This window comes from Musca autumnalis, unplaced genomic scaffold, assembly GCF_047663935.1.
Source record: "Musca autumnalis isolate F117 unplaced genomic scaffold, ASM4766393v1 scaffold_3, whole genome shotgun sequence".
Classification (NCBI taxonomy): Eukaryota; Metazoa; Arthropoda; class Insecta; order Diptera; family Muscidae; genus Musca; species Musca autumnalis.
In genome coordinates this window covers 632618-647343 of record NW_027411866.1, presented here as the reverse complement: position 1 = coordinate 647343, position 14726 = coordinate 632618, and the positions used below count along the sequence as shown (strand labels likewise).

Genomic DNA, 14726 nt, shown 5'->3' with positions numbered 1-14726 from the left:
CATTTGCCACAGCGAACGAAGCCTTTGATGAATATTAATTAAACAGGAAATTGGTTAATCTTCAGTCGCCAATGAAAAGGGAGATCTTTGTTTAACGCTATGCGGCAAGCGAAAAAAAGCACAATGATATAATTGTAAGCGATGAGCGCTTAGCTTGCCATCTCTTCCATCCCACCCCACTTTACAACGTTCTCTAAAAGAAAATGATAAACGATTTGCCACAACTAAAGTTTGAACATCGTTGGAGAAAATAAAAACCAAAGGAAAAGGAAGCACAAGAAAAAGAAAAACTACAACTTTTGCATGATTTATTCCACACTATGAATTCCCTTCGAAAGCGAGTGTCATTCGTGTATTGTGACATCGCCAGATACTATCTCTTTGTTTAACACTGCAGATGCAACATAACGCAATTTGTGAGCATTTCAATGACATCTTTCAAATGATTTATTTAACACCAAAATGACTTTTTTTCGTCCAGACTTTGGCAGATTTAACTACAGAGCGTTATTTAAATTTGTAAATAAATGTTATTTCGTCGTCATGCCCAGGATGAGCGTTTTTTGTGCCTCAGTATAAAAAAAATCACAAATTCAAAATAAAATCTCTTCATTTAAAATATGCATTGCTCATCTTTAAGTGTTGCACATTAAAGCCTCGTCGGCAAAATGGGTATTTATTTTTTAACAATCCTCTTAATAGGTGCCATTGTTGTTATTGGACAAGTACTCTTCTGAACGCAGCCAGAGCAACACAACTCGACAACACTTCTGAGAATGGTCCACCCTCCCCCGAGACATTGTGAGGATGGTAAGCCGACTGCAACACCCACAATAAACGTTACCCAACCACACAACAGCAGTTTGGACTTTCATTTATAATGGACTCGTCGGGATATTTAAAAACAATTTTCGTAGAGAACCACCAAAACAAGAACAACAACGACAAAAACAAGTGCAATCTGAAAACACCGAACGAACATAACTGAAATGAATGAACAGAAAAGTCTGTTCCGCACAAAGAAGTGGATGGACAGCCGACTGTTGGAGTGACTTTTGTGGGTGATATGTAAAATGCTTTGTCCATAGTTCCCATGCTTCCGATGGACTTTCAATGTTTATTGTCGGTTGTGTTTGCAATTCTTCAATGTGAGTGGAGCGAATTTGACATGCTGTGTGAAATATACTGCATTTTCTTGCTGCTGCATATCGCCTTCGCACACCAGAACTATAGTTGTCTGGTTGACATTTTGCTTGGCCAGTCAAGCAGCAATTGTCCTTGTATCGATAAATCCACACGAAAAACCCGATTACAATGGGAAAAAGCGTTGATGCAAAATGCAAAGAAATTTTATTTTAACATGGACAACTTTAAGTCAATACTGGAAATTGGTAAACTAACAAATTGTATAGGTACAATAACAATTTTTTCTAAGAGACTTTTTTTTGGTAATTGAGTGGAAAATACAATTCAGTTGCTTACTATTCGATCCATAGTATTTAACGCCAACCTATTTCAGACACCATCTAACACCATCCTTGATATATGTGTACCACTGTGTATTTTATTTGACTTTAATGCGGAAATTTAATCCAGCAGGAAGAATACCTTATCTTTGCCCACAAAATATAATTGATATCTGAATGTAATCGATTGATATCTGAATGTAATTCCTATGTAATCGATTAACGTCACCGTCGCGTCAAACATGTCATGGCATTCCATTTCTACACAAGTCAGAATGTAGAAAATATTACCTTTACCTGATTCTACTGACAATAGAACGGGAATTTTAAGACTCCATTATATAGAGCAAACAACCTCATTCACAATATTATTGTACCTTGTTCATCAGACTTGGTTTTTGTAGTTCTTACAAGTTTGTGGACATAGTAGTATAAAGTCATTAATAAATCTATAAGTTTCTTCCCGAAAAAGTCTAACAAACTACAATTCCTTTCCTTCAATTAACACTTTAATGAGATTATTGTACCTAAGGACTCGCTTGAAAATGTCTTGTGTAAGTGTATATGTCGTAAGTTTGTATGTGTACATGAAGAAAATTATCGAATTGCTCATAGAAATTACTTGTGTATTTGTGTGTAGAAGAATATCCTCCCTGTGACGACAAGTAGGTTTGGGCAACATTGCCAAATTCCCCTTAGCCATTAATGGAAAAGCCAACTACAAAGGCTACCCACAGAGGAAGCAATAATTGATTTATTGGCCGAACGAGTTTCGCCAATTGTGTCGATATTTTGGTAAATTTTGTCGCTATGTTTTGTTTCTTGGCATGCTACAACTCCTGTTCATATGTACACGGAGGGAAAAAACACTGCTTTCTTCACGCACTTTACCGTCATTACTCAATGATTGTATTTAGAGAACTGAAGAAAAAAAGAACAACATAATTAATACCATTTTGTTCTTTTCCTCTTCGCTTGCTACGTTGGTTATTGGTTATATTACACCATACACACAGCTCTTTATTATAAAACAGCATTCCGCAGCCGCGAGAGCCCTGTTGTTACTTCTCTTTAACAAAAATCCTCTCTCCACCGATAAAAAATATGTTCTAACATAAAAAATATGTTGGTACCCAAACAAATAAAATTGAGATATGTTACAAAATGTTGCAAACATATATTTGTTTGGATACAAACAAATTATGTTTGGATCCAAACATATATTTGTTTGCAATCAGTCCCAAACACATATTTGTTTGGATCCACACATATTTCTAACATATATTTTTCTGTGTGTATGTGACAGCTCAAACAGCTGATGCATAGCCGTGTTTTTTGTTTGTTACTACCATCGCACTTTAAGTGTATTACAGTCGGGCCTCGGACCTCCAATGTCCGGAAATCTCCATTATCCGGGAACTTTATATACATCTACTTTGTTATACCTTCAACTATAGTATGGAGGTATATTAAGTTTGTAATACCCTAGACAGACGGCAGCGTTAATCTGCATTAACTACATTAATTCAAATTAATTCTTGCATTACACTATGCAACACTGAAAATGCAAACAACTTCTAGTACGCATTTTTTGAAAGTACATATTTAGACTACAAAAACCCTAGTAGGGTTTTGTCCTGTCAGATCCAGTTCGGATTTTATGGCCTCATCTAAACCGGGCTAAATCTACACTTTTTTGCATTCATCAGGCCTTTATCTCAGAAACGAATAGGAATTTGGCCTTGCTGTCTTTAGCAATATTGTAGCCCTAAACTAGTAGAACTTATCTTTTAAAAAAACCACATAAGAAAAACTCCATCTAGGGCATCAAAATCTATAAAATATAGAAAAATTTACAGAATTGCTGAAATTCTGGTCATTATCGGCTAAACTATTGGGAGTTGAACCAAGTAACCTTTTGCAAAAATCTTCCAAATAAAGTTCTCAACAATTCTTTAGAACATTCCGAAACTCTAAAATGCTTACTTCATGTTGTTTCAGCGGTATTTTGCATCATATCTTTTACAACACGTATTTCAAACACAGTTCACACCAACAGTTTATTCTCGCATTTCGGATTTCACTACATTATTGTCATTTTTATTAAATCGTCGTTGAAAAATGTACTGAAAATAACGGCATAGAGGCATTTTACAACAATGACATGTTCTGAAGAGTTGTGTATTACATTCCAGGGAATATTTTTCCAAAAGAAAATATTCAGAAAAAATTAACGGTTTTGGAGATATGGTGCGAAATGTATAAAAATTGTGGAATTTTTGCATATATTTTGAAATTTCAGGCAATAAATGTAGTTTTTCGAGTTCACTATTTCTCCAAATATTTTATTCTTGTCCTTATCTACAAATTTGCTTCAGAGGTCAGAGGAAGATTCGCATTGGTTTCAGAGATATAGCCCCGAATTTCTTTAAAAACTCAATATTTAACCATGTTTAGATGGGGCCATAAAATCCGAGCTGGATCTGACACAACAAAACCCAACTAGGGTTTCTTGTCGTTTGGGTCTGTACTTTCAAAAAATCCTCAGTTCGAAGTGTTTGCACAAGATCACCTTAAAAATGTTGCACAGTGTTATTCAAATTCTTAATGCACAAAATCAAACTGAATTTAAAGATAATTTAGGTATTTCAATATGGCAATACCGTAGAAGAGAGCCCATATTCATATGAGGGTGAGAGCATATTCATGATCTGAGACACAAGGAAAACAAAAAATACAGTTCAAACAACAACAAAACAGCAATCAGCTGTTTCGTAAATGTAGAAACTGTCGTCTGTCAGGCTAAAATTAAATGTGCATCTTAATGCAAATTAACGCTGCCGTCTGTTTAGGGTATAACGTATTGAATAAATCTTTTAACAGCCTGTTCATGTATGTCGCACCAAAACCTGTACGAAAGGAATGAAGTCACCCACTTCCATCTAAAAAGGCGATCATGTATTTCGCAAACTATCGTGCGACTGCCGTTACGTATCCTATGCGAAATACTACTAATTTGAATGTACATTTGTACCACCGACGTAGCCAGGGAAATGTTTTTCGTTCCCATAGGATATTAGCTTATGTTACACATTTTTTTAATTTTTGAGTTAATTTTTAAACTGTTTTACATTTTTCTAGAAATATGTAAAGTATTTGGAGGAAGTATTACAGAGAATTATTTACATTGGTATACTTATTGTCCAGCATATTTGAAAGTATAAAAATAATGAGCAATTTTCTGCATAGTTGTTGGTAAGTTTTAGGGTGTTGTTTAAGCGTTTAATCGTAATTTTAGGCTGACTGTAAGTGTTACTGAGTTCAGAACAATACGTTTTTTGTATTTAGTGAACGTTTGTAGCATATTACGTCCAATACTTTGGCTTATAAACAACATCCAGAAAAAAACATTCTTGCGAACTTTTGTTTTCGAAACTTTTGATAAGACCAATATACGATTTTGTAATGAACTATTTTGAACATCATAACAATTACATATTCTTTATTATGTTTGAGATTTGCAACAAAAAAACTATATCAACCATTTTTTATTATATAATTTCTATTCCACCGCAGTGTCCCCCGTTAACATTATTTGAAACTCGTCTCTTTCGAATGTTAATAAATCACGATTATTGAGATTGAGGCCAATGTTTATATTTTATTTATTACATATTGTTTCAAATATTTCGAAATTACATTGAATTTCATCTTCAGGGATTTTTCTGTCGATTACTCTTTGAATTGTATTTTGGGAAGTACTTTCAATGAATGAACATTTCTAGAATTGTTCCTTTTTCCTTCTTCGGCAAAGGACTTTATAACGATAAACGAAATAAAAAAACTGATCGGAAACAGATTCAGATTCGTCAAAATCTCAAAAAGTATCATTCGGCTTTGCGGATAGGAATATTCCCTGAGCCTGTGTGAATTGAAACTTTAATCTATGGACAGATCGAATAGCTGCTACACAACCAAAATCCTTTAACCCAAAGCTATGCATTAGGAGATTTTCAGAATTGTGTAGGCATTTTAGGACGTATGAACTCCCCAACAAAATATGGATTTTATCATTGATCACAAATATTACGGAGGAGGTAACTGAATAAATGGACCGGACCGACATAGTTCATTTTGGAAATATATCTTATTTTGGGAGTCATTCCCTTTAAAAGATATTGCGCCCACAGGTCATTTCAGTGGGCCACAGTATAATTTTCAGTTTTTTTTTTCAAGAAAAAATATAGACTTGGCAACGAAAAACATAATACGGCTCTAAACACAAAGAATACCGACCTTAAACTGCATTAAACAAATATTTTGAAGGTTTGTTGGGACGTACCCATTTTCGAGCTAAAACTAAGTTTGGACAAAATATTTCTAAAACCAAAGTTTCGGACAAATCTGTTGCTCCGTTCAAGAAAAATCGCACATACCACTGTAGCTAAAATTCTTGAACTTTGGGGAGGAAATAGCAGAAGGAGTAGACCGAAAATCACCATCTCGCAGAAATATTGCTATAAACAATGTTTGGACCAACGCAGTATCCGGTTCGAAAGTTGTCGTGCTCACCAGCCACTACACATGATGGGGTGTTCCTTACAGCTTTCGGGCCATTTTCTCTGGAAGTATGGGCATGACCCTGATAAAAACTTGTATTGTAGTAATATTGGCTCCGAGAACAGTTGTTGCAAAAAAGCAAACCTTTTCCAATATTAATTTATTTATTTCATATTTTTAGTTATAAAGCCCATACCTATATACGTCCGTATGTATTCTTATGAGAACTACCGAAATACGTTAAGCGTATACTTTTTGTAAGTTGAACAAATTCAACTATGACAGAACGTTTTGTATGCATGTACATATGTGTGTGATTTGTATTTTGAAAACAAAAGCCCACAAAACCTGAAATCCAATTAATTACAAATGCAAACATTTAAATAAGTTTTATTTGTGTACTCCCGTCGTTATGTAGGTTTAGCAGTAACTAAATTATTAGCATAAAGGAAGTGAAACCATGACTACTGAGGTCTTAAGCGTACACAGGTATATTTACTAATTATCCAGAAAGGTCTTAAACTGTACTTCTCTGAAAATTTTTCAAATAGAGTAGATCGAATCGGTTGATCTGTTCGAGAATTACCGTGTTCTCCAGGCAGCCACCCAGACGGACTACAATAGCTAAATCGACTCCAAATTTTCTGATACAGATTTCTTCCAAACACACTTTGGCCCTAAAACCATTATTTCCTATGAGGCACATTTTGACTAAAGGCTGAGAGTATAAACAATGCAGATTGGGAAAAATTGTTTTCATTGATTTTTGCTAAAATTCGGGGCACAAGAATTGAATTTTAAAAGTATTCAAGACTGGCAAGGCAAGAGTTTTCTTGGTTCCTGATCAATTTATGAGAAAATCCACGATAGGAAACAAGAATTTCTATAAGAGAAGTCCGACGATTGGACGCCAAAATAGTCTATTGACAGATGAACGATTGGGCGACAGAATTTGTCATTACATACGCACGATTGGGTGTGTCATCATGGATAGACTCAATATTGCTCAGCATTAGTTCTCTATGAAGAAAACCACTATCAGCATTCAGAAATTCTTTGTGATAAGATCTACGATTGGACACCAAAATATCATTACGGAATAACTTCCATGACAGTAACAGTAACAAGGATTGGACATCTGAATTTCCGAAATTGAAAAACTGACCATATTCTGACACCGCAGCGTGATAAAAGACAAAACAAAGGATACACATGTCTCGGCATTTTTTCCCTTTATTTATATATAACACTAAAAATACCTGCAAATATAAAAAATACTAGTGGATAACGCCATGATACCCGAACGTTACCTCTGCATAAATCAATTCTCTACTAATCCCATTTTCCTTTCATAAATTTCTCAATAAAATTGGAGTGGAATATTGAAGGCATGATTTTGAACTTTTGTGAAGTAGGAAACAAAGGAAAGGTTAAGATATTTCTAAGGTTTTCCGATTGTATACTCTTTCTTTTGGTCTTACCGAAGTTATATCACTGAATTACATAACTTTCACTGTAGTTGTGAGTTATTTGATAAATGATACACCTACAAGTATATGCGATTATTAATATATCGTTTGTTTAAACATATATTAACTCTGATATATTGTCAACAAAGTTCTGAAAACAAGGAGAAATTGGCCATGAAGTCTTACGTCATTTTAATTAAGAAATAGTAATGAAAATTATTTCATCAGTAATATAAGTATAAAATAAGGTTTACATCATTACTAAATAAGAAATTTTCGCTAACATGGACTTTCAAAATTTTGGTCAGGTGGGCCCCCCCCGAAATGAAATCCTGGCTACGTCCCTGATTTGTACAACTATGTTCCATAAATGAGAGCCAAATGAGAAATAAAAACAAAACCTACATATACATACAAACATTGGAATATGTGTGATTTGTTTTGTTTGACAAAATAAAATGTGTCGGTGGTATTTTGAATTTCATCAAAATAATGAATGAAACCGCCTTTAAACGTGTCTACAAATTTTTTATTTTATTTCAAGAATGTATTGCATAAGTTTGTTTCAAGATTTTCGGTGTTATTCGTGAGTTTACGTTCTACTCGACAGCTACAAAGCAAGTGAGTGATTTTGACATTCTCTTTCGAAATTCATAAACCCAAATTTACATGGAAAAGTGTACGTTTACGTGTTATTTGTATGGCTTGTCGGTCGCATTGATTTTCGTTTCGAAAGTGAACAGAAAATTATTTTTTTCCATTTCGGAAGCGGAAGAAACCTTTCGGTCGACATACATAAACAGTAGAGTTGTACTTTTTAGCTCTTTTAGCTGATCGCTCTTTTTAGTTCAGCTCTTTTCAACGAACTAGGTCGTTCTTTTAGTTCAATAGTTCAATCGTTCGTCGAAAAGCTCTGTCAGTAAGCTGTCTTTTCGTTCTATCGTTCACCTACTCTGACTCGTTCGCTTGCAAGTTCGTTCATTTGTATACAAACAAATGTAAACATACATATTTATACCGAAAATGATCAAACAACAGAAGAATGTTTTTAAGAACTCGGCAGCGAAAATAGGTTTGGTGTGATTAAAAAACAAATTTGTAATTTTTTAAACTTTAAATTTTTATACCCTCCACCATAGGATGGGGGTATATTAAGTTTGTCACTACGTTTGTAACTACTCGAAATAATCATTGTAGACCCCACAAAGTATATATATTCTTTATCAGCGTGCAATTCTACATCGATATAGCCATGTCCGTCCGTCTGTCCGTCTGTGGAAATCACTCTAGCGTCCGAACGGATTGACGTAGGTTGATGAAATTTTGGGAAAATATGTTATATTTACGTAGGACTTTTGGTATTGAAAGCGGGCTATGTAGGTCCACGCTTTCGTATAGCTCCCATACAAAATGACGCGTGACGCGTCGTCGTTTTAAGGAATTTTTAAGATATTTGGCCCATTTTACGACCGAATTGGTTGTAATTTGGTACTTTGTGTCTACAGAGGCCAAAAAATATTCCTACCAAAGTTGGGTTATATAGGTCCACGTTTTGGTATAGCCCCCATATAAGGCCCCATATAAAGTACGCGTCATTTTAATATATTTTGAATGTATTAGACCCATTTGACCACAGAATTGGTTGTAATTTGGTGTTTTGTGTCTTCAGAGGCCAGAAAACATTCCTACCAAAGTTGGGTTATATAGGTCCACGTGTTGATATAGCCCCTATAATACAATATCTCCCGATTTTCGATATTTTGAACGTTTTAGCCTCATTATCACACCGATATGGCTGAAATTTGGTATTTAGTCTTCTTTAGGCGTATAAAACTTTCCCGCAGAAATTTGTAGGTATAGGTCCACGCCATCATATAGCCCCCATAGAACGGTACCTTCCGAATTTCGGTATTTTGAAGGTAGTGGCCACATTAATCCACCGAAATGGCTGAAATTTGTGGTGGAGGGTATAAAAAGTTCGGCCCGACCGAACTTAACGCTTTTCTTACTTGTTTTTTGAATGATTACTAGACAACGGAATTTTATGCAACCCCTATTTTTGGTCCGATTTATGTCAAACTGGGCATATTTTTGGCTTCTGATTACATTGCAATCGACACATATGACATATGCAAATGCATACATTTTTGCATATGCAAAATTTATGCATTTTACATATTTTCTTATGCAGCAAATATTTCAATAATAGGTACAAAAATGTTTGTGTGTACAATTTTTTTGTTTCAAATTCTCTTCAGACAAGTCAATAAAATACAGAAATGTATAACCACAGTCACAACCTTCAAAATACCGAAAGTCGGGAGATATCGTTCTATGGGGCCATGATACAATAAGAAGGTAGCAGCAACTGCCGTTTTTGGTAACATAAGACGTCAAAATTTGACATAAATTCAATGCAATTGACACATTATGTTACCATCAGCTGGGCTTCAGCTGGGCTGATAATGCTACCTTCTTATTGTATCATGTATGGGGCTATATTAAAGCCTGAACCTAAACCGACAAATTTTAGGTGGAAAGTTTTTTACCCCCAAGGAAGACTTAATACCAAATTTCGGAGCGATATTGAGGCCACAACCTTCAAAATACCAGAAATCAGGATGCACCATTCTATGGGGGCTATATGAAGACTGGGACCTGTGCCGACAAATTTCAAGTGGAATGTTTTATACCCCCAACGAAAACTAAATACCAATTTTCAGTCATTTCGGTGGGATATTGAGGGCACAGCCTTCAAAATACCGAAAATCGGGAGGTACCATTCTATGGGGGCTATATGAAGACTGGGACCTGTGCCGACAAATTTCAAGTGGAATGTTTTATACCCCCAACGAAGACAGAATAAGAATTTTCAGTCATTTCGGTGGGATATTGAGGCTACAACTTTAAAAATACCGAATATCGGTAGTTACCGTTCTATGAGGGCCATATGAAGACGTAGACCTATGCGGACAGATTTCAGTTGTAAAGTTGCATACCCCTAACGACGAATTAATAACACATTTCAGCCATTTCGGTGGGATATTTAGACCAAAAATCCTTGAATATATTTTTGCATATGCTCATTTTATGCAGATATGTAAAAATATGCACAATATGCAAAATATGCAAACATTTCTGGGCCTAATTTGTTTTATTTTGTAATAAAACGAGTTTCTGTGTAATCAGATATTCTCTACGACCATTCTAACTATATATGAATTTGCATAGGATTCCACAGTCTAATGATTATGTAATTTGTCTTCTAACAAAAACTCACTCGATAACGGATTTGAGAATTAGGCCCCAGTATTTTTCGAGTGTAGACTTAGCTGAATTTCTTTCCTATCCTTGCGACTGTTTCTTTTGTTACGACAGTGGCTTCTTTCCCCTCGCCAATTCTGGGGAGAATGAGCTCATTGTCTGTTGTGGTACTGTAATTGAATTTACACAACATTTTACATAATTAAGTGCAACAACGATACACTAAACATTAAAAGCAAAGGAAATAAGTAAGAAGTAAAGCAAACTTAGAGGAAGTCAACGACGACTCTACAAGCGAACTATGAACGTCACTTTTTGTACCACAAAAAAAAGTTTCAAGAGTTGGTGCAACAACTGTGTTGGGATAGATAAGCGATTAAGATGAATGAAAGATATTTAAAGAATTGACAATATGGGTTAGTCGAACCAACAACGTATTGAACTTATTTCGGGGATGCAAACGATTGAAAGGACTTTGTCAAAATACAACAACTGCATGACATCGCTGCACTTAAGTACATTGTCTGTGGCAGCTATATCTTGCTAAACCCTTGTACGTTTTTCTTCCTTGTTGTTTTCAATCTCATTGTTATTTATTTGTCTGTTCGGAGATAGATTTAAATGTTTTCGTTGAGATACTGTAGCCAATATGTCCATCAATGTAAATATTTGCATTTCAATTTATTCGCAAGAAGGATGCATTTTTTGTCAGTTATTTTGTGTTATACGCTTCTAGCTGGGTTGTTTACATACTGAGCTTAAGGAACTTAAGTTTCCCATTTTCAGCAGGAACACGCCCATACACCGGAGTTAAATGTACATATATGTCCATGCTGTACTTGTATCCGGCTGTGTGTGGATGTCATGGTGTAGATCTATGTAAACGTGCACGAACAAAAAAGTACTCAGACAAATTCAAAGTTTACTTTAAACTTTTATGAAAGATAATCTTAGTAAAGAATAAATGCACTACTGTCGTTACAGGCAGTTGCTGTAGTCTTTGCATTCTAATGTGACATCATGACAGATTGATTTCAATGCTTGTACCTCACTCTATCAATTTGTTCTTGGCCAAGTCAATAAAATAATTGCTGTTTATTCTAACTGCTGTCTTAGCTGATATCGATTTCTACTGCCATGTGTAGGACGCCAAAAGCTCTATATAGCCAATTAAAGTCGACTCGAAGGTCATTTTCCTGTTTATTTTATAAGAATTCCCACACGCACTTGTCTGCCTGTAACAATTCTCTTCGAATGTTTATTGATTTTCTGGGCAAAAAAGGATTCAACGACTGAAACGACTTACAAGTGAGTGGAGTGGCTTCATGTTATCTGTTTGGGTATCGTTTTGAGTGTAGTGTTGAATTTAAATTTCTACGGCAGCCGTGTCTTTAATGTTATTTATAGTTTCGATGACTGAGCGTTGCCAGCAATTTTGGAAATTTTGGTATGAGCCTTATTCAATTCCATTTGGCAAAAATCTTCTGTAATTTAGCATAAGAATATGAAAAAGAAGCACCGCTAAGAAATTGGGACAATAACTCTCTTGTTTTTATTTCTCTTTTGATAAGAAGTTATCAATTTTTATCAACCTTTTAACTACCTGGTCGCCAACAATTCCAGTCGGTGAATTTTCCTAGTCAACTTATCGCCTCTAATGCAGCCCTTTCACTATCAACCATACTTGGCAGCATATGTATGTGTGTGTAAATTTTTCAAAATTCATTTTATGATTAATGAATACTGAAATATAGTTTTCTTAAACACTTATCAGGGAGGCATGTAGTAAAAGAGAAAGCCAAGAATTGATTTAGTAATTTTTCAGGAGTTCTTTCGAAGGTGTTCTGTTTCTTTCTTCTTTCGATTTAATCGATCCAAAACACTTACGGTATCATATTACTTTCGACATAAATGGACGGGTTTGATAAAAACTCCATATCTTCAAAAAATCAAATTTTCTTTCAACAAGCTTTCTGTGTCTGGGCTAAGAGCTATCCAGACTTGATTTTAATTTGTAATGTGACTCAAAATTCCGCAATTGACCCCTCTGGAAAGAAAATGCACTATGGCAACACCATACACTTTGCCAATACATTGGATGTAAATTTCCGAGTATTGGCTGATCCACTTTCAAATAAAATTGAAGTTGGTCATGTTGCATAAGAACAGCATACATGTGGCAGGATAGTTGACTGCTGTTTGGTATACACAGTCAAACTTCTCTATAACGAACGTCTCTACAATGAATAATTCTCGATGGTCTCTTTACAAAGAATTGCTTATGTTTATAAAGTATTTTCTCTATAACGTTGTAATATTTCGTCCCTAGTAGCAACGTTATAGTAAAGTTCGACTGTACATACAATGACTGTATCAATACATATGTACATCCATACGTATGTATGCATATATACGTACACGCTCCATCCATCCATTCACTTTACTCACCTGTGATCACGAACACTGAATACAATTTCGGTTACAATACGTTTTCCATTGCACTGCACTGCATTTGAAATTGGAAAAGGCAAATGTTTACACAGGTTTGATTTCAATTCATTCCGATTCTGTGTTGCTACAACTGTTACAGACGAACAATTGGCAAGGAATTAAACATTGTAGAATGCAAAATCTAAATAGACCGAACGACCTTCCAATTGAATGCCTTTGTCCGTAAGATTTACAAAAGATGACAGTGCTGAAAGTGAGCTCGGTAGAAAACTTGAGCAGTGTTATAGCTAGGCAGAAGGAGGAAGGAAGACGACGTGTTGATTTTCTATTTCCGAAATAATTTTGGGCTTGTCAATTCAAAATAGTGACACTCACCTTTATGCTTTTGTATCCGTTACGATAAAAGTTTTCACGTGCCTGTTACCTTTCGAACGATGATTAAAGCGTGAAAGCAACATATGGGTTGTTGTCAGAGATGGGACATCGTCACAGTAAGAAATTTTACATACAATTATTTATGGCATGAGAACATAAATCGGCGAGGGTCCATTTCTCCATTTCATTTCACAACATACATATGTATGTACGTACATACGTTAGGCTTATGCTTTTTCGTCATTTTTTCTCAAAAACGATTTACTGTAGCACGGATAAATGAACTTTTGGCTATTAGTCACTAAAATAATGCGTATTCCATTGAAAAATAAAAAAGTTCACGCACAAATCGCTTCAAAAAATATTTTTTTTTAAAAAATGTATGAAACAAAAATTATTTTCTGTCGGAAACTTACAGCGTGTTTTTGTAAAAAGTTTTTGCCCATTCGTTCGTCGATTTCATGAACGAAGACACAATTTGGTTTTCATAGCGGTTGACGTTTGTATTCGTGTGACAAACAAATGAAAGCTTTTTATTTTCGTAATTTTTTTAGTTTTCGTAACAAAATCAGACGAACGAATACGTCAAAAATAAACGAATGGAAAAGACCCATCGTTTTGAATGAAAATTAAATAATTTGAGTAATAAATGGCACAAAACACACGAAAACTGGAAGGGAATGCAATTTTATTTATTTCCATAGAAGCACACGCGTATATGTACATCCGTTTCTTCATATTCTCACAATTATTTTTGGACAAATTGATTACATTTTTTTCTTATTTTTTGTTTTTCATCTGTTTTTCGGGGTTGCCATCAACTAACCCATTTTACGTGCAGATGCCTATGCAAAATTCACAAAATAAGCATCATGGAAACCCTGAAATATAAAAGCTTTTATGAAATAGACGAAAGCGAAAAACGAATGGTTCGTAAAATTTTACAAGAACCAAATTTTGAACGTATACGTTTTAGTACGAACGGTTCGTGTGACAGGCAAGCATTTTTACAAAAACACCCTGTTAAGCCTACTAATAACTAAAATTATATTAAATAATATTACAAAAAGCGTTTACGACATTTTTATTTTATGTAACGAAAATTACTGAGAAACGAATGTTATTCCAGTTTGGTTAATGT

At 34.9% G+C, this 14726-nt stretch overlaps 1 protein-coding gene across 1 annotated transcript in view; it reads right to left on the bottom strand.

The window, feature by feature from the left end:
- LOC141397638 (tetratricopeptide repeat protein 28) overlaps positions 1–13339 on the bottom strand; it is a 76113-nt gene extending 62774 nt beyond the window's left edge. Inside the window, exon 1 of the mRNA XM_073974194.1 lies at positions 13208–13339. The gene's annotated coding sequence lies outside the window, so the exon portion shown is untranslated. The remainder of the gene's footprint in view (positions 1–13207) is intronic.
- Between the last annotated feature and the right edge of the window lie 1387 nt (positions 13340–14726).